The following is a 19,531-nucleotide window of genomic DNA, read 5'->3' on the forward strand; positions in this document are numbered from 1 at the left end:
CAAGAATCATAGAGTAATGTTCATCTCTGCCTGTTCAAGTATCTCTTGTTAGGTGTAACACAGTGTAACACCTCAGAGGAAAGGTATATGAGTGGTGTATGTGGGTGTAGTGGAGGCTGGTGGGCATGGTGTGGTGTGTGTGTGTGCGGGCATGGTGTGTGGGCATGGTGTGGTGTGTGTGGGCATGGTGTGGTATGTGTGTGTGCGGGCATGGTGTGTGGGCATGGTGTGGTGTGTGTGGGCATGGTGTGGTGTGTGTGTGTGGGCATGGTGTGTGGGCATGGTGTGGTGTGTGTGGGCATGGTGTGGTGTGTGTGTGTGTGCGGGCATGGTGTGTGGGCATGGTGTGGTGTGTGTGGGCATGGTGTGTGGGCATGGTGTGGTGTGTGTGGGCATGGTGTGGTGTGTGTGTGTGTGCGGGCATGGTGTGTGGGCATGGTGTGGTGTGTGTGGGCATGGTGTGGTATGTGTGGGCATGGTGTGGTGTGTGTGGGCATGGTGTGGTGTGTGCGGGCATGGTGTGGTGTGTGTGGGCATGGTGTGTGGGCATGGTGTGGTGTGTGTGTGTGCGGGCATGGTGTGTGGGCATGGTGTGGTGTGTGTGGGCATGGTGTGGTATGTGTGGGCATGGTGTGGTGTGTGTGGGCATGGTGTGGTGTGTGTGGGCATGGTGTGGTGTGTGTGGGCATGGTGTGTGGGCATGGTGTGGTGTGTGTGGGCATGGTGTGTGGGCATGGTGTGGTGTGTGTGGGCATGGTGTGTGGGCATGGTGTGGTGTGTGTGGGCATGGTGTGTGGGCATGGTGTGGTGTGTGTGGGCATGGTGTGGTGTGTGTGTGTGCGGGCATGGTGTGTGGGCATGGTGTGGTGTGTGTGGGCATGGTGTGGTGTGTGTGGGCATGGGAGAGGTGTGTGTGTGTGCGGGCATGGTGTGTGGGCATGGTGTGGTGTGTGTGGGCATGGTGTGGTGTGTGTGGGCATGGGAGAGGTGTGTGTGCGTGCGGGCATGGTGTGTGGGCATGGTGTGGTGTGTGTGGGCATGGTGTGTGGGCATGGTGTGGTGTGTGTGGGCATGGTGTGGCGTGTGTGGGCATGGTGTGGTGTGTGTGGGCATGGTGTGTGGGCATGGTGTGGTGCGTGCGGGCATGGTGTAGGGAAGGTAGTGGTCTGGCCGAGGGTATGGGCGTCAAACACTATTTGTCACCGTCACATCTCTGCTCTCCTGGACCCTGGTGGTGGTGCTCTTGTGGTCACGAGTACCCCGCCTCTACCACCATCCTCCACTACCACCATCCTCTACTACCACCATCCTCCACTACCACCATCCTCTACTACCACCATCCTCCACTACCACCATCCTCCACTGCCACTATTCTCTACTACCACCATCCTCCACTACCACCATCCTCCACTGCCACTATTCTCTACTACCACCATCCTCCACTACCACTATCCTCTTCTACCACCATCCTCTACTACCACCATCCTCCACTGCCACTATTCTCTACTACCACCATCCTCCACTGCCACTATTCTCTACTACCACCATCCTCCACTACCACCATTCTCCATTACCACTATCCTCCACTACCACCATCCACTACCACCATCCTCCATTACCACTATCCTCCCCCCCCCCCACAATCCTCTACTACCAAATAAGATGAAAGAGTGAAAAATGTATTACTGCATTTGTCTAAGATCGTTTGGAAGGCGGGGCCAAGAGCCTAGCGCGACCCTACAAACACAGATAGGTGAATACACCTTCGGAGCGCTATATACATCGCTGGTGAGCCTGTTATTGAGTATGCTGCACCGGCATGGAGCCCCTTACATAAAAAACATAAAACAAAGTTAGAATAGATTTAAAATGATGCAACAGAGCTCGCTAAGGGGACTGAGCTATGAAGAATGACTGAGAGAACCGCAGTTAAATTCACTAAATGAATGAAGGAATAGCGTTAACGACGTACAAGATACTGTACTAAGGGGGGATTGAAATAGATTTAGAAGAACTGTTCAAGAAACAGTAGAACTAGAGAACGTAGTTGGAAACTTGGTAACACAGACGAGTCCCACAGATGTCAGAAAGAATATTTTCAGTCTCAGACTCGTCAGTAAGTGAACGGACTGGACGAGGAAGTTGTCGTAGCCAACTATGATAAGAATATGAGAAGAATAACAAGTGAAAACGTGTCATTGCACTGAAACGATGACGGTCGTAAGGCCACCAACACCTTAACTGGCATCCATCAATATGTGGGGCCCAAGAGCCGGAGCTTAGCCCCTGTAGGCTACACAAGGGGAAGATGGCTTCCCGACGGACGTAATACGCTAAGTACACTATACAAACTACGTATTTAAATATACACAAATAAGTCAATAAATACCATACAGAAAGTTGTCTCCGAGCAGAAGTCAGCTTGTGAGTTGAAGCATTTATTAAAAGGAATAAATTGATATGGTGGCCATATTAGTTGTGATATTATGTCTAATTTATGCAATGGGCATATTGCACTTAATAATATTTTTTTTTGCGTAATTAACCTCTGCCCTGAGGAGTCGGGGGCTATTATCTTCCAATTATGTGTGTGTGCTTACATATTGGTCCTTACCCGAGTCTACGGAGAGGTGAGATCTATATCTCAAGGTCCTCCTCCTCCGCCTTCAAGTTCTGGCTAGCCTCTTGTCTCAATTTGACGAGGCTGTCTTTGTCCACAGTGTCTATTCCCTTCAGTATCTTGGATGTTGGGATCATATTCCCCTTGTATTGCTGCTATCTTCCTGGGTGATGAGATTTAGTATGATTAGGTTAATCCTCTTAGCTCTGAAGAGGGACAATTTTGCCGGCTAATTCCCAGCACTGAAGTCCATCATTTCTTGCGGGGACTTTCTGTTGGGACTTACTGTAGGACTTGTGTGTGTGTGTGTGTGTGTGTGTGTGTGTGTGTGTGTGTGTGTGTGTGTGTGTGTGTGTGTGTGTGTACTCACCTAGTTGTGTTTGCGGGGGGTGAGCTCTGGCTCTTTGGTCCCGCCTCTCAACCGTCAATGAACAGGTGTGCAGATTCCCTGTGTGTGTGTGTGTGTGTGTGTGTGTGTGTGTGTGTGTGTGTGTGTGTGTGTGTGTGTGTGTGTGTATGTGTGTGTTTGTGTGTGTGTGTGTGTGTGTGTGTGCGTGGTAGAGGAGGGTGTGAACACCACCACTTCTTTTATAAACATTTGCTCTCTGTTGAACCGTTTTTCCGTAAAGCCTGCAATCCATCCGGATTAAAACCAATCATAAGTCTTCTAAACTGGATCTAACTCCACGTCATACGATACTCATTTACCTTCGGTAGTAGCAAAGGTGAAAGTTACAACCCCGCTTCTGTGGCAGGCAAGTCCACTTCGGGCTCGCTATAGCCCGTGCTACTTGGAACTTTTTGTTCCAAGTAGCGAATCTTAACAGCAGGAAAGGTGAGCTTATGAACACGATAGCTGAATCCAAGGCGCACCCCGCAGACTACGATAGCAGAAGGTATAACGACTTAACCCGCGCAGCAGTGATATCTCCCGAGCACAATGATTAAGACCCTTGAATATAGCGAATTAACTCTGAATCACAGTGTTTTACCTCTTTGTACTGTGATTCGACCTGGAGCTGCGGTCATTATCCCATAAGTGCCATTAATTAACCGCTTTGCACGATCGATCGCGATGTAAGGGACAAGGAGGAAGGGGGGGGGGGGGAGGAGGAGATCGTGGCAACCAACTCTACGCCGGGGTTCGAATCCAGAGGAAAGTTGTGTATATAGACACCTACGGCTTGCCTCCCTGATGGGTCTTGGGGTGTTTAAAGGGCTTCGTTATGTTTAACCTTCAACTTGGTTATGTTGGCTCCATGAGGTATGTGGTGCTTCATGCTGTACTTACCTAGTTGTGTTTGCGGGGGTTGAGCTCTGGCTCTTTGGTCCCGTCTCTCAACTGTTGATCAAATAATGTACAGGTTCCTGAGCCTATTGGGCCTGAGTCTATCATATCTACATTTGAAACTGTGTATGGAGTCAGCCTCCACCACATCACTTCCTAGTGCATTCCATTTGTCTACAACTCTGACATTGAAAAAAAAAATTCTAACATCTCTATGGCTAAATTTGAGCACTCAATTTTCACCTGTGCCCCCCTAGTGTGTGTGCCCCTTGTGTTAAATAGTCTGTCTTTATCAATCCTATCAATTCCTCTAAGAATCTTGAATGTGGTGCTCATATCCCCCCTCTAGCTCTTCTGTCTCCCAGTGACGTGAGGTTTAATTCCCGTAGTCTCTCCTCGTAGCTCATACCCCTCAGTTCGGGTACTAGTCTGGCGGCAAACCTTTGAACCTTTTCAAAGCTGTGGGAGAGTCGGTCTGTGGCTGTGTGCTTAAACGGGTGTCTGGTCCACCACAGCGCGCCACAGGTTCAGTATACTCCACAGGTTCAGTATACTCCACAGGTTCAGTATACTCCACAGGTTCAGTATACTCCACAGGTTCAGTATACTCCACAGGTTCAGTATACTCACGAGCCCTTGAGAGCTCTATGTGAGCGCACTCTACACCAAATGACAGAGCATTGTTTCGGCTCTATGATGTGATACAGAACTAGAAAGTGAAGGAAAGGTTGGCTTTGCCACACTGGATTTGGTGCCTCAACGTCGCCAGAGGTCACCCCCGTGTATGGTGACGTCGCCAGAGGTCACCCCGTGTATGGTGACGTCCCCAGAGGTCACCCCCGTGTATGGTGACGTCGCCAGAGGTCACCCCGTGTATGGTGACGTCCCCAGAGGTCACCCCCGTGTATGGTGACGTCTCCAGAGGTCACCCCGTGTATGGTGACGTCGCCAGAGGTCACCCCGTGTATGGTGACGTCGCCAGAGGTCACCCCGTGTATGGTGACGTCTCTAGAGGTCACCCCGTGTGTGGTGACGTCTCCAGAGGTCACCCCGTGTATGGTGACGTCGCCAGAGGTCACCAAGAGGAAAGTCACTTCGTCCTCACAAGGAATAATTCCTCACGCTCTTCAACATACCACCGGGGAGCCTCGAACGCTTGGCCCATCAAAGGGTATCCACAGGAGCACTCTCTCTCTCTCTCCGTCTCTGTGACTCGTCTTATCATGGGCGAAATCCCTCATAAACTAGACTGAAAGTTGACATTTACGACTCGGCCTGCTATGTGGCTTAGCACATTCTTGCCACTCCCACCGGTCGCGAGGTCAGCTAGTGCAACGCGCAGGGGACGCACGCACGCACGCACGCACACACACACACACACACACACACACACACACACACACACACACACACACACACACACACACACACACACACACACACACACACAACCTGGGTGGCCGAGTGGACAGCGCTCTAGACTCGTGGACCTAGGGACCAGGGTTCGATCCCCGCACCCGGCGGAGACAGATGGGTAGAGTTTCTTTAACCCTGATGCACCTGTTACCTAGAAAAAAAATGAGTTAGTAGTAAGTAACAGTTGATTGATTGACAGTTGAGAGGCGGGCCGAAAGAGCATAGCTCAACCCCCGCAAGCACAAATAGGTGAATACAAATAGGTGAACACACACACACACACACATTTGTGTACATTTGAGTGTGTGTACACAACTAGGCGAGTACACACACACACACACACACACACACACACACACACACACACACACACACACACACACACACACACACAAGTATATGGAGCACCACTTGGCAAATGGAATTTAATGTTAATAAATGTCATGTTATGGAATGTGGAATAGGAGAACATAGACCCCACACAACCTATATATTATGTGAGAAATCTTTAAAGAATTCTGATAAAGAAAGAGATCTAGGAGTGGTTCTAGATAGAAAACTATCACCTGAGGACCACATAAAGAATATTGTGCAAGGAGCCTATGCTATGATTTCTAACTTCAGAATTGCATTTAAATACATGGATGGCGATATACTAAAGAAATTGTTCATGACTTTTGTTAGGCCAAAGCTAGAATATGCAGCTGTTGTGTGGTGCCCATATCTTAAGAAGCACATCAACAAACTGGAAAAGGTGCAAAGACATGCTACTAAGTGGCTCCCAGAACTGAAGGGCAAGAGCTACGAGGAGAGGTTAGAAGCATTAAATATGCCAAAACTAGAAGACAGAAGAAAAAGAGGTGATATGATCACTACATACAAAATAGTAACAGGAACTGATAAAATCGACAGGGAAGACTTCCTGAGACCTGGAATTTCAAGAACAAGAGGTCATAGATTTAAACTAGCTAAACACAGATGCCGAAGAAATATAAGAAAATTCACCTTCGCAAATAGAGTGGTAGACGGTTGGAACAAGTTAAGTGAGAAGGTGGTGGAGGCCAAGACCGTCAGTAGTTTCAAAGCGTTATATGACAAAGAGTGCTGGGAAGACGGGACACCACGAGCGTAGCTCTCATCCTGTAACTACACTTAGGTAATTACACTTAGGTAATTACACCTTCGTCAAGCACGCTACAAGATTCCTTTGGAACAAAAACAAAAATACGAAAGAGAATACAACAAACCAATTGTCCCATACGAGACAGTTCCTATTTATATTCACTCAAAACCAATTTATATCCACTCAAAATTCTATTTATATACACCAAAGGCATATTTATATCCACTCAAAATCCTATTTGTATCCGCTCAAAATCCTGTTTATATTCACACACAATCCTATTTATATCCACCCCAAACCTATTTTTATCTACCCAAACCTATCCATATCCACCAAGGCTTATTTATATACACCCAAATCCTATTTCATCATACAAATGGGATCTTTTTTTCCCCCCGAATGACGTTGAATCGTGTCTTAAAGTATTGGAGTTAACTGAGTAGCGGACTCTGAAGGCTTCAGAGGCCTCAGAGGCTCAGAGGCTTCAGAGGCTTCAACCAGGCTCTGAACAGCCTGGTTGATCAGTCCAGCAACCAGGAGGCCTGGTCGACGACCGGGCCGCGGGGACACTAAGCCCCGGAAGCACCTCAAGGTAGGTAAGGTTCCTTATCTTTGTAACTGCCACAATTGTCATTAAATTATAAGGGTTTTATTAAATTGTATTACATTAACCCTTATTAATTATAAGGGTTTGAATCTGGTGGCGAAATGTTGCTTGAAAATGCAGAGAGGAGTCACAATAACGTGGCTGAACAATGTTGACCAAACCACACACTAGAAAGTGAAGGGACGACGATGTTTCGGTCCATCCTGGACCATTCTCATTCGACTTGAGAATGGTCCAGGACGGACCGAAACGTTTTCGTCATCCCTTCACTTTCTAGTGTGTGGTCTGGTCAACGTTGCTTGAGAATATTAATATGTTTAAATGTTATTTACACAGCGTTGTAAATGTCTATGTATAAACATACACGGAGCTGTGAATATATGTGAGTATACTTGGAGCTCTGAATGTGAGTATATGCGAATACATAAATGATCTCACAGCTAAATTCAATCGCGATATTATAACAAAAAAAATTAATAAAGTCTACAAGAAAATTCCTCCGATAGGAGTTTCATGCTTTTTGTTTTTTATTTACAATAAATCACGTTTTACGTGAAAATGTTTGTGTGAGAGATGCGTGTTTGGCTGAGGATAAAACACGTTTGACGCGTCCATTAAACAACTACTGACAGTGGTTAGCTGACTCCCTAATTATCGGCTCCAGCGCAGGTATCATCGCCGTAACTCCATCACATGTGTGTGTGTATATGTATGTATATATATATATATATATATATATATATATATATATATATATATATATATATATATATATATATATATATATATATATACAACTTTAGAACACTTTCCCACCAGGAGACTCGAACCCTAGCCAGCAAAGAAGCCTATATATATATATATATATATATATATATATATATATATATATATATATATATATATATATATATATATATATATATACATTAACAGTTTCTGCCTTTGTCTCTGTGTCTATCCCTGTCTGTACTCACCTAGTTGTGCTTACGGGACGTTGAGCTCTGCTTTTTCCACCCGCCTCTCAACTGTCAATCAGCTGTTACTATTAACTAACTACTAATTACCTAATTTTGTTTTCCCACACAAACACACACCCAGGAAGCAGGCCGTAACAGCTGTCTAACTCCCAGGCACCTATTTACTGCTAAGAAACAGGAGCATCAGGGTGAAAGAAACTCTGCCCATTGTTTCTCGCCGGCGCCCGAGATTGAACCCTGGACCACAGATCATGCGTCCAGTGTTCTGTCCACTCAGCCACCGGCTCCCTAAGATCTTGCTTCAACAAATTATATATAAACCCGACTCACAGAGAGTTCCTTTGGACTTCGTCTCTCTCACTATCCATTATTGGTTAACACCACGTAAGCCAATGTTAGCTCCCGCAAATAATATGTAATGAAAATATCACTATTACACACAGAAATCACAATGCGACCGTGTTGAGGGTTCAAACTTACGTCCCAGAGAATCCTAGACGCGCCTGGATTTGTTAAAGATATCACAATATTAATATCACCCATCCTATGGTGTTTACCCAAGTCTTCCATGCCTTAAACTGCCCCATGGAAACTCTTACTGTCAGTCTTCCAAGCAACCGAAGCCAATCTTACTGTACGTAAGCCGCCGTCGTCGTAGCCTGAGCTGACTTGGGAGGTTATCTTGAGGTTATCTTGAGATGATTTCGGGGCTTTAGTGTCCCCGCGGCCCGGTCCTCGACCAGGCCTCCACCCCCAGGAAGCAGCCCGTGACAGCTGACTAACACCCAGGTACCTATTTTACTACTAGGTAACAGGGGCATAGGGTGAAAGAAACTCTGCCCATTGTTTCTCGCCGGCGCCTGGGATCGAACCCGGGACCACAGGATCACAAGTCCAGTGTGCTGTCCGCTCGGCCGACCCGGCTCCTCTTACTGTGGAAACTCTTACTGTCAGTCTTCCAAGCAACCGAAGCCAATCTTACTGTACGTAAGCCGCCGTCGTCGTAGCCTGAGCTGACTTGGGAGGCCTGGGGAGACTGGCTGCATCGCTAATTGTATAATGGTGACTTAGGTTGTGCCTCTGTCCACGGGGGCGAGTCGTGTTTTTGTCCAGGTTCCAATCACCAGTATTGGCTTCCTCGACGTTAATAATTAACAACACAAGTAGCTGAGCCCTGCGGTAGAGAGATATCAGTTCTCTCCCTCTCTCACTCATTGCTTTCTGGTTTTTGTGTGTGAGTTTCTGTGTGTGTGAGTGTGTGTGTGTGTGTGTGTGTGTGTCTGTGTGTGTGTGTCTGTGTGTGTGTGTGTGTGTGTGTGTGTGTGTGTGTGTGTGTGTGTGTGTGTGTGTGTGTGTGTGTGTTTCTGTGAGTTTCTGTATGTGTGAGTTTCTGTGTGTATGTGTGTGTGTGTGTGTGTGTGTGTCTGTGTGTGTGTGTGTGTGTGTGTGTGTGTGTGTGTGTGTGTGTGTGTGTGTGTGTGTGTGTGTGTGTGTGTGTGTGTGTGTGTGTGTTTCTGGGAGTTTCTGTATGTATGAGTTTCTGTGTGTGTGTGTGTGTGTGTGTGTGTGTGTGTGTGTGTGTTTCTGGGAGTTTCTGTATGTATGAGTTTCTGTGTGTGTGTGTGTGTGTGTTTCTGTGAGTTTCTGTATGTGTGAGTTTTTGTGTGTATGTGTGTGTGTGTGTTTCTGCGTGTATGTGTGCATCTATTTGAATTCGCCTCGCTATTCCTGTAGGATCGAGCTTTAGCTCTTGGACCACGCTTTTCTAGCCGGTGGTGGTCTAATACTGACTAATACTGATTAGACCTCCGGCCTAATTTTCTACCTTACCTACTTTTAAAAGTATAAATGAAGTAATATCTCTACGACTCGTCTCTTTCTTAAACTTCCACCCATGTCCTGTTGTTCTTCCAATATTCTTTTCAAACATTTCCTCTCTTTCCAATCTGTCAATCCCTCTAAATTTTTTATAGGTCTCTGTCGTGTCTTCCGCTCTCTTGTTTTCTATTGATATCAGGTCTAGTTACTTCAGTCTTTCTTCATATTTCATAAATAGGGGCTGCACGACTGGGTGACACACTCCAAACTGGTTGCACGTAGGCGATGTTCAGCAATCTTAATGTTACTTTATTACGTTCCTGAATGTTCTTACTGGTAGTGTAAAGTGTGTTGCTGATGTTATCCTATTTATAAGTGCCTCTGGAATTGGGTTTGGTCTTTATTAGTCCTTATAGGGACGTTGTTCCCCTTCATTGTCTACTGTCCTTTTGGTCCAACTCTTCCTATTTTCAACATCTTTCACTTCCGGGTGTTGGAAATCCAGAAGCTTTTCTCAGACCAACTCTGCAGCTTGACTGAACCTCTAATGTTTGTGTATTAATAACTTGTGCGCTACTGTGTCTGAGACTTTTTGACAGTCCAGACATATGCAATCTGCCAACTTTCTCAGTACTGCTTTATTTTCGTAAATTTATCGTAGGACTCCAGTAAGTTCACTAGGCATGATTTCTCTTACCTAAAGACATGATGATAATATTTACACACCTAGTATGACTCTTGTATTACTTACGAGTACTTTGCAGGAGGTAAGCTTGTCTGTGATAATTCCTCTGTTGTAACCTTAATATTTGCCAGTCTTATATCTAGGGTATATATCTTATATCTTATATCTTATATAATACCTCCTCTTTTAGGTTACCTAAAGGAGGGGATATACACATATACACCAAGCCTCTAGGCTTGGTGTATATCCAAGCCTAGAGGCTGTATAGTGTATATCCAGCCTAGAAGCTGCATAGTGTATATCCAGCCTAGAGGCTGTATAGTGTATATCCAGCCTAGAGGCTGTATAGTGTATATCCAGCCTAGAGGCTGTATAGTGTATATCCAGCCTAGAGGCTGTATAGTGTATATCCAGCCTAGAGGCTGTATAGTGTATATAGTGGAAAGTGTAAATCCTTCACTTTCTCTTTTGTCCTCTTATACATGTTGTGTAGAACATGCTACGGGTTCTACATGAAGTTTCATTCCACAACTTTCGCTAATCCTACTCCTCATTTTACTTCACTTCCCCACCATGGGGATGTCTCGGTTCCCATTCGATATCTCTATGATTTAAGTCCCCCATGAATTGTACTTCAGCTCTTGTTCTGTGTACTGCTTTTGCTGTGCTGTGACGTTTATCTATGAGTGCTGTGTTGTTGTCCTGTTCCTATCTGGCCCTTCTGTTTTGTTTGTGTGTTTGAACTCATCTACTTGTGTTCGTAGGGTCGAGCTGTATCTCCTGAGCCTCTCCTTATTAGCTGTCCACATTTTGACCAGGACTTGAGTTGCGACGACACTTTAAGCGTTCACCTTCGACGACTGTCAAAACGACACTAAAATTCGTCGTTCCCTAGATCCACTACTAGTACTTATAGGGGCGGGGGTCGAACCCTTGCCCTCTTTGCTTGGACCAGGCTCCGAGTTCCTGATATCACAGCTAATTCTGCCATATTGTCACACTGTTCACTGGCTGGGACTAGAACCATGGAGGGTTCGTGAACCACCTTGCTGCTTGCACGTAGAATATATGTCTGTGTAACAAGTGTAGCTTTAAATATATGATCTTCAGCCTAAACGGTACGGTCAGGGGCCGCATTCACGAAGCAGTTACGCAAGCACTTACGAAGCTGTACATCTTTTCTCAATCTTTCGCGGCTTTGTTTACAATTATTAAACAGTTAATGAGCTCCGAAGCACCAGGAGGCTGTTTATAACAATAACAACAGTTGATTGGCAAGTTTTCATGCTTGTAAACGGTTTCATAAATGTAACCAAAGCCGTCACAGATTGAAGAAAGATGTACACGCTCGTAAGTACTTGCGTAACTGCTTCGTGAATCTGAGTCCAGGTCTATGGGTGGGAAGAGGTGTAAGGAGGAGTGTGTTAACCCTAGACTTTCCCTTTCTACCCAGGGATCCTGCATGGAGCTAAGCCATTTGGTTGCTCCCTATATATACCTGCATGGAGCTTTGCAATTACTTTATTCACTCTCGTGTTCTTGAAGATATCCTCATATTGCACCCAAAATGTACCAGTGCAGGCTACTAAACATATGGCTCTGTATGACTAACCATCCTGCGAGATGGGGACTTTTAGTACCACTGCTATCTTATTCACTCTTGTGTTCATGATATCCTCATAATGCACCCAGAGTCTGCCAGTGCAGACTACTGATCACATGCCTCTGTATGACTAACCATCCTGCGAGATGGGGACTTTTAGTACCACTGTTATCTTATTCACTCTTGTGTTCATGATATCCTCATAATGCATCCAGAGTCTGCCAGTGCAGACTACTGATCACATGCCTCTGTATGACTAACCATCCTGTGTGATGGGGATTTTTTAGCATCACGTACTTAGCTTTTTTGACACACTGTACTCCACTTCATATAGTCTAGGGTATTTAAGAATAATTACTCATTCTCTTTCTCCTTCTCCTGCACTTCCTTCTCCTTCTCCTGCTCCTTCATCTTCTCTTCCTCCTCCTCCTCCTGCTCTCGTCGTCGGAGTCTGGAGGGTCCACAGCCACTCCCAGATGTATAGCGTAAACTTAGTGCCTTCCACTCAACTGTAGTGTGTGTAAACTGTCTACCAAAACCCTGTGGTATACACTTAAACCATGAGGCACTAACAATGTTAGGGACACCATTAGTTGTTGTCACATTATTATTTTTGGTAATTGTATTAATTTTTTTTGTTTATATACGATTTTGTGTGTTATTTGTCAATCATTTAAACATTTATGAGAGGATGTGTGTGATGTCTCCTGCTTAGCCACGTTGATGTGGAGGTGACGTTGATGTGTTGGTGACGTTGATGTGTTGGTGACGTTGATGTGTTGGTGACGTAGATGTAGGTGACGTTGATGTGTTGGTGACGTTGATGTAGGTGACGTTGATGTAGGTGGCGTTGATGTAGGTGACGTAGATGTAGGAGACGTTGATGTGTAGCTGACATTGATGTAAGTGACGTTACTGTGGAGGCAACATTGATGAGGACGTAACATTTAAACCTAAGCCCGTGTCAAGAGCGTAATATGAACGGCTGCCACGGCTGGCCAGCGAGCGCACACACTACCACAGTAATTACCCGCCGTGGCTGACACGGGCACCACACTACGATAGAGCGAGCACAACCCCCTTCCGTGTCGCCACCACCAGTGGCGTGGAGTATTTCGGAGGTAGGCGGGCAGTCATTGGGCCCCACTATCTCCACTATCTGATCTTTAAGTGGCTATCCGCTCTCAACTGTCATTACCATCCTTCAGCAGTAATGATTTCCTCTGTGGTCTTTGCCTGAGTTTATTGAGGGTCGGGCGGCTGTCATCATTGCAGAGTTAGGGCATTCGCTTTTTATCCGCTGGGTTCGTATTTTAGCGTTTCGTTATTGTCTTCGATTTATTGTTTGTTTTTTTTGTTTGGAGGGGGGAGGGGGGTTGTATGTGTTTGTTATGAGTGTTCTTGTGTTGGAGCTGGAGCGGTATCTCCGCTCCTGTCCGCCTTGTTGTCTAGTTATTAGTGTTTCTAAATCACCAAGTTTTAGGGGAATTATTGTTTCATTTTATTTTATTGTGTGGTGCTCTGTCGTACCTCTTACTGTGTTGTGTGGGTGGGGGGGGAGGTTTGGCGGGGGGGGGTGTGTGTGGGGGAGATGTGTGTGCGTGTTGTGAGTGGGGGGGGGGAGGGGTGTAGGGGGGAAGTGGGTGTGTGGCTATGTGTGTGGGTGTGTTTGTGGGTGGGTGTACTCACATATTTGCACTCACCTATTTGTGCTTGCGGGGGGGTTGAGCTTTGGCTCTTTGGTCCCGCCTCTCAACCGTCAATCAACTGGTGTACAGGTTCCTGAGCCTACTGGACTCTATCATATCTACATTTGAAACTGTGTATGGAGTCAGCCTCCACCACATCACTGCCTAATGCATTCCATCTGTTAACTACTCTGACACTGAAAGTTTTTTCTAACGTCTCTGTGGCTCATTTGGGTACTCAGTTTCCACCTGTGTCCCCTTGTTCGTGTGCAACCTGAAGTTCGTGTGTGAAGTAGCTGTGTTAAATAGTTTATCTTTATCTACCCCTGTTAATTCCTCTGAGAATTTTGTAGGTAGTGATCATGTCTCTCCTTACTTTTCTGTTTTCAAGTGTCGTGAAGTGCATTTCTCGCAGCCTTTCTTCGTAACTCATGCCTCTTAGTGCTAGGACTAGCCTAGTGACATATCTCTGAACATTTTCCAGCTTCGTCTTGTGCTTGACAAGGTACGGGCTCCATGCTGGGGCCGCATACTCCAGGATTGGTCTTACATATGTGGTATACAAGGTTCTGAATGATTCCTCACACAGGTTCCTGAAGGCTGCTCTGGTGTTAGCCAGTCTCGCAGACGCGTGTGTGTGTGTGTGCGCGCGCGCGTGCATGTGTGTACCCGCCTACCTGTCATTTCTAATTACTTTTGTATATATGAATAGTTGGGTAGAACTATGTCTCAGTGTCCCGCTTTCAGTACCTGCTTAACCGTACCCGCGCGTGCGTGCGTGCGTGCGTGCGTGCCTGCGTGCGTGCGTGGTGTGTGAGTGTGCTCTTTGCCACCTGTTTGCAAACGTCCTCATTTAAAAACTCTGACAGCCGGAGAAGAAGAGGTCCTTGAGTTCCGATTACTGTCCCGAGTCTTTTTAAGACCTTGACAACTCTGTGGATTTTTTTTTTTCTTTTTTTTTTTTTACTTATGGTCAGCTTAAAATCCTTAATGTAATGACACGAATGCAATTCGGAAGTGTGTGTGTGTGTGTGTGTGTGTGTGTGTGTGTGTGCGTGTGTGTGTGTGTGTGTGTGTGTGTGTGCTCATCTAATTGTGCTTGCGGGGGTTGAGGTCTGGCTCTTTGGTCAGAAGTGTGTGTGTGTGTGTGTGTGTGTGTGTGTGTGTGTGTGTGTGTGTGTGTGTGTGTGTGTGTGTGTGTGTGTGTGTGTGTGTGTGTGTGTGTACAACCACTCAATTTAAGCTCTGTCAACTGTGTGGAGTTAGTCTTGTTCTAAAGTCTTGAGAGCAACGAAAAGATAGACTTTTTACCAACGGCTGACGCACGAATCGGCTTTTTAAAGTTTACGCAATTGCGTTGACGCAGCTTTTTAAGATCTCAGTGAGCGTGAGGAAATTGTCTTACTACACGTCAGCTGTGTCTTACGGCTAATTTCAGTGTCAATAGCCGGTGAAATCAGCCTTTTTTTTACTATAGAATCAGTCTTTTTTTTAATCTTAACAAGTACAGGATTAAGGCGAGACTTTGAGTCTTGGGAGCCTCTGAAATATCTTATTTTTTTTTTGGTTAGATCTTGATAGCCGCTGGAACCATTTATTAAAGTCTTGTTGGTCGCTAAAGTTATTCTTAAAGTCTATAGACAGTCGCTGAAGCCATTATTTTAAGTCTTGACAGCTGCTAATTCTATTCGTTTAAGTCTATGACAATCGTTGAAACCAGTCTCTTGAGTCGTGACAGGTCCCACGAAAGCAGCCGTGACAGGTCCCACGAAAGCAGCCGTGACAGGTCCCACGAAAGCAGCCGTGACAGGACCCACGAAAGCAGCCGTGACAGGACCAACGAAAGCAGCCGTGACAGGTCCACGAAAGCAGCCGTGACAGGTCCACGAAAGTAGCCGTGACAGGTCCCACGAAAGCAGCCGTGACAGGTCCACGAAAGCAGCCGTGACAGGTCCCACGAAAGCAGCCGTGACAGGTCCACGAAAGTAGCCGTGACAGGTCCACGAAAGCAGCCGTGACAGACCCACGAAAACAGCCGTGACAGGTCCACGAAAACAGCCGTGACAGGTCCCACGAAAGCAGCCGTGACAGGTCCACGAAAGCAGCCGTGACAGGTCCCACGAAAGCAGCCGTGACAGGTCCCACGAAAGCAAGTCTCCACTGTGACTCTGAAGCCTGGTACCTCGCATTTACAACCGAGAGAATAAAACCTCTACAATACATTTCGAGAAAAGAGGAAAATGTAACGGTAGGATTTAGACGTCTCTAATAGTGGGTATCATTGTAATTAAAATGTCATGACATTTACTTTTGAGAATTACAGGGAACTAATTAATCTAGAACGGTTAATTAGCTTGAAAAGCATTAGGGTTTAATTACCTGTCATCAGGATCGCCTGGTCAACTGTCATTTATTTCGCGTGCAAGTTAGGTGTGTGTGTGTGTGTCTGTGTGTGTGTGTGTGTGTGTGTGTGTGTGTGTGTGTGTGTACTCGCCAAGTTGTGCTTGCGCGGGTTGAGTTTCGGCTCTTTGGTCCCGCCTCTCAACCGTCAAATCAACTGGTGTACAGATTTCTGCGCCTATTGGGCTCTATCATATCTAGCTGTGAAACTGTGTATGGAGTCAGCCTCCACCACATCACTGCCTAATGCATTCCATTTGTTAACAACTCTGACACTAAAAAAGTTCTTGCTTATGTCACTGTGGCTTATTTTGGTACTCAATTTCAGCCTATGTTCCCTCATGTGATTACCATCCGAACTAAATAATTAGTCTTTATCAACCCTGTCAATTCCCTGAGAATTTTGTAGGTGGTGATCATGTCTCCTGGAACTCTTGTGTCTTCCAGTGACGTGAGGTGTAATTCATAAAGCATTTACACTTAATTTATACGTCTTAGTTCTGGAAGTTGTCTAGTGGTATGCCGTTGAACATTCTTCATCTTATGCTTGACAAGGTATGGACTCCATGCTGGAGCTGCATACTCCAGGACTGGTCTTACATTTGTGGTATACATGGGGTCTATATGATTCCTTATACAAATTTCTAAACTCATTCTCATATTAACCAGCCTCGCATATGCAGTTGATGATATCCTATGATGCTTCGGTATGATATCAACTCCTAGATCTTTCGCTCTGTCCATTTCATGAAGGACTTCGTCTCCCATTCAGCATCTTGTATCTGGCCTTCTGTTCCCTCCACCTACCTTCATTACTTTACATATACTTGAATTATACTGTCATTTGTTGGACCATTCCTTCAGTTTGTCCAGGTCATCTTGTAGACTTTTGTTATCTTCTTTGGTCTTAATCCTCTCCATAATTTTTGCATCGTCAGCAGACATTGGGAGGAACGGTTCTGTTCGTTCTGGGAGATCATTTAAATATATCAAAAGCAGGATAGGTCCAAGGACTGATCCCTGTGGGGCTCCACTGATGACGTCTCGCCACTTTGAGACCTCACCCCTCACAGTGACTTGCTGTCTTCTGTTGCTTGGGTACGCCCTTATCCACTGGAGTACCTTTCCTTTTATTTTTGCCTGCATATCCAGTTTATGGACTAGTCTCCTATGGGGTAATGTGTCACAAGCTTTCTGGCAATCCCAAAATATGCAGTCTGTCCACCCTTTTCTTTCCTGCCTAATTTTGGTCGCCTAGCCATAGAATTCGACTAATCCTATGAGGCAAGATTTGCCATCCCTGATCTCATGCTGGTGAAGGCTGGTGGGGGCTCCACGCTGGGACGACATACTGCAAGACTGGTCTCACGTAGGTGGTGTACAGAGATATAGATGTCCCCTTATCTAGGTTCCTGTATGATATTTCGGCGCTTACTAATGTAAAGTTTGCTGCTGATGTTGACATGTTTACATGTGCCACTAAGGGTTAGGTTTAGTGTTATGTCCACTCCCAGGTCTTTTCTCTAGTCGTTACAGGAAGGTAGTTTCCCTTAATTGTGTACCGTTCTTTTGATCTTTTGTCATATATTCCCATTTCCATCTCTCTTTGTTTACTGTTGTGGGAATTCAAAAGTCATTTCTCGGACTAACTCTGCAGCTTGTCTAAGTCATCTTGAAGAATTTTACAATATTGTAAAATTAAGATTGTAAAAACTCTTCTCGTTAATTTCGCATCGTCTGTAAACATGAACATATAAGATCTAACTCTTACAGTTTAGAGATAAATGATAGATAGTTTGGGCCCCAGCACCGATCCTTGAGGCACTCCGCTTGTTCCCCTGCGCTAGCCTGACTTCTCGCCCCACACACTATGTGATGTATGTGTCTGTGTGTATGTGTGTGTGTGTATGTGTTTGTGTATGTGTGTCTGTGTGTGTGTGTGTGTGTATGTGTGTGTGTGTATGTGTTTGTGTATGTGTCTGTGTATGTGTCTGTGTGTATGTGTGTGTGTGTGTTTGTGTATGTGTCTGTGTATGTGTCTGTGTGTCTGTGTGTATGTGTGTGTGTGTGTTTGTGTATGTGTCTGTGTATGTGTGTGTGATACAGTCATGTGTGTGACATATCACATGCTATATTAGCATACCCGAGATGACCTAAGATACCCTTGGTGTGCGTTCGCATTCAGTGGCAGTGCCGTCCGTTCTCGGCTCACATCCGAGGATCCCGGATTCAGACCCCCCCCCCCCCCGGCCGCAGCAGAGACGACTCAGCACGTTTCCTTTCACCTGTTGCGACTGTTCACCTAGCAGTAAAATAGGTAGCCGGGAGTTTGGCTAATGTTGTCGGCTGCATACTAGTGAAGGTCAGCAGTTGGCCCAGAGAGACCTTGATCAGCATAACAGGTTTCGTGTCTCCGGACGATGGAAGAACAGGAAAAATCTCTAGGAGGCTTCAGGAGGCGCCAGGAGGGACCCTTGAAGGATTAGTAAAGCGCGTTTGGAGGACTTTGAAGGTGGAATTGGATAAGACAAAGGAAGCAAACCTCTTCAAATTGGGAAGCCTCCCAATTTAAAGTTTATTGTGATGATAAAATACATCATACACACACAGGGTGACTTAGGGTTTTTTCCTACCGTCCAAGCCTCCCAAAGTCACCCTTCTGTCTAGAGACAGAACGAGACGGGGGACAGAGGAGGGACGGGAGGGGGGGGGGGGAAGAAGAATTAAACCAACATCATGCTAAACTGACCGAAAAAATATCCCACTATTAACCCCCCACCCCCACCCCCCCAAAAAAAAAGTTTGTCATAAGTAAAAATTACTCTTGGGCATTTTTATTAAAAAGAAATCTTTGATAAAAATCATTAATACATCATGAAAATGGAAACGGGCCTAAAATGGCGGCCTGAGGAAGACCGTAAATAATTGTTAATTGACTGGATTTACATTGATAAAAATAAAAGGATTATTTGCCATGTTGCAAGTAAGGCCGAGATGCACATAGTAACTTGCCCCAACCTCACCTTTCTTAACACTCATTTACATAGATTGTGTAAACAGCGGGGTGGAGGATTGTAGGGGGGGGGGAAGGAGGATTGTGGGGGAGGAGGATTGTGGAGGAAGGAAGATTGTGGGGGAAGGAGGATTGTGAGGGAAGGAGGATTGTGAGGGGAGGATTGTGTGGGAGGATTGTGAGGGGAGAAGGATTGTGAGGTAAGGAGGATTGTGTGGGAGGAGGATGAATGTGGTGGAGCATTGTGAGAGGAGGATGAATGTAGGGGAGGATTGTGAGGGGAGGAGGAT

Source organism: Procambarus clarkii, chromosome 35 (assembly GCF_040958095.1).
Source record: "Procambarus clarkii isolate CNS0578487 chromosome 35, FALCON_Pclarkii_2.0, whole genome shotgun sequence".
Taxonomy (NCBI): domain Eukaryota; kingdom Metazoa; phylum Arthropoda; class Malacostraca; order Decapoda; family Cambaridae; genus Procambarus; species Procambarus clarkii.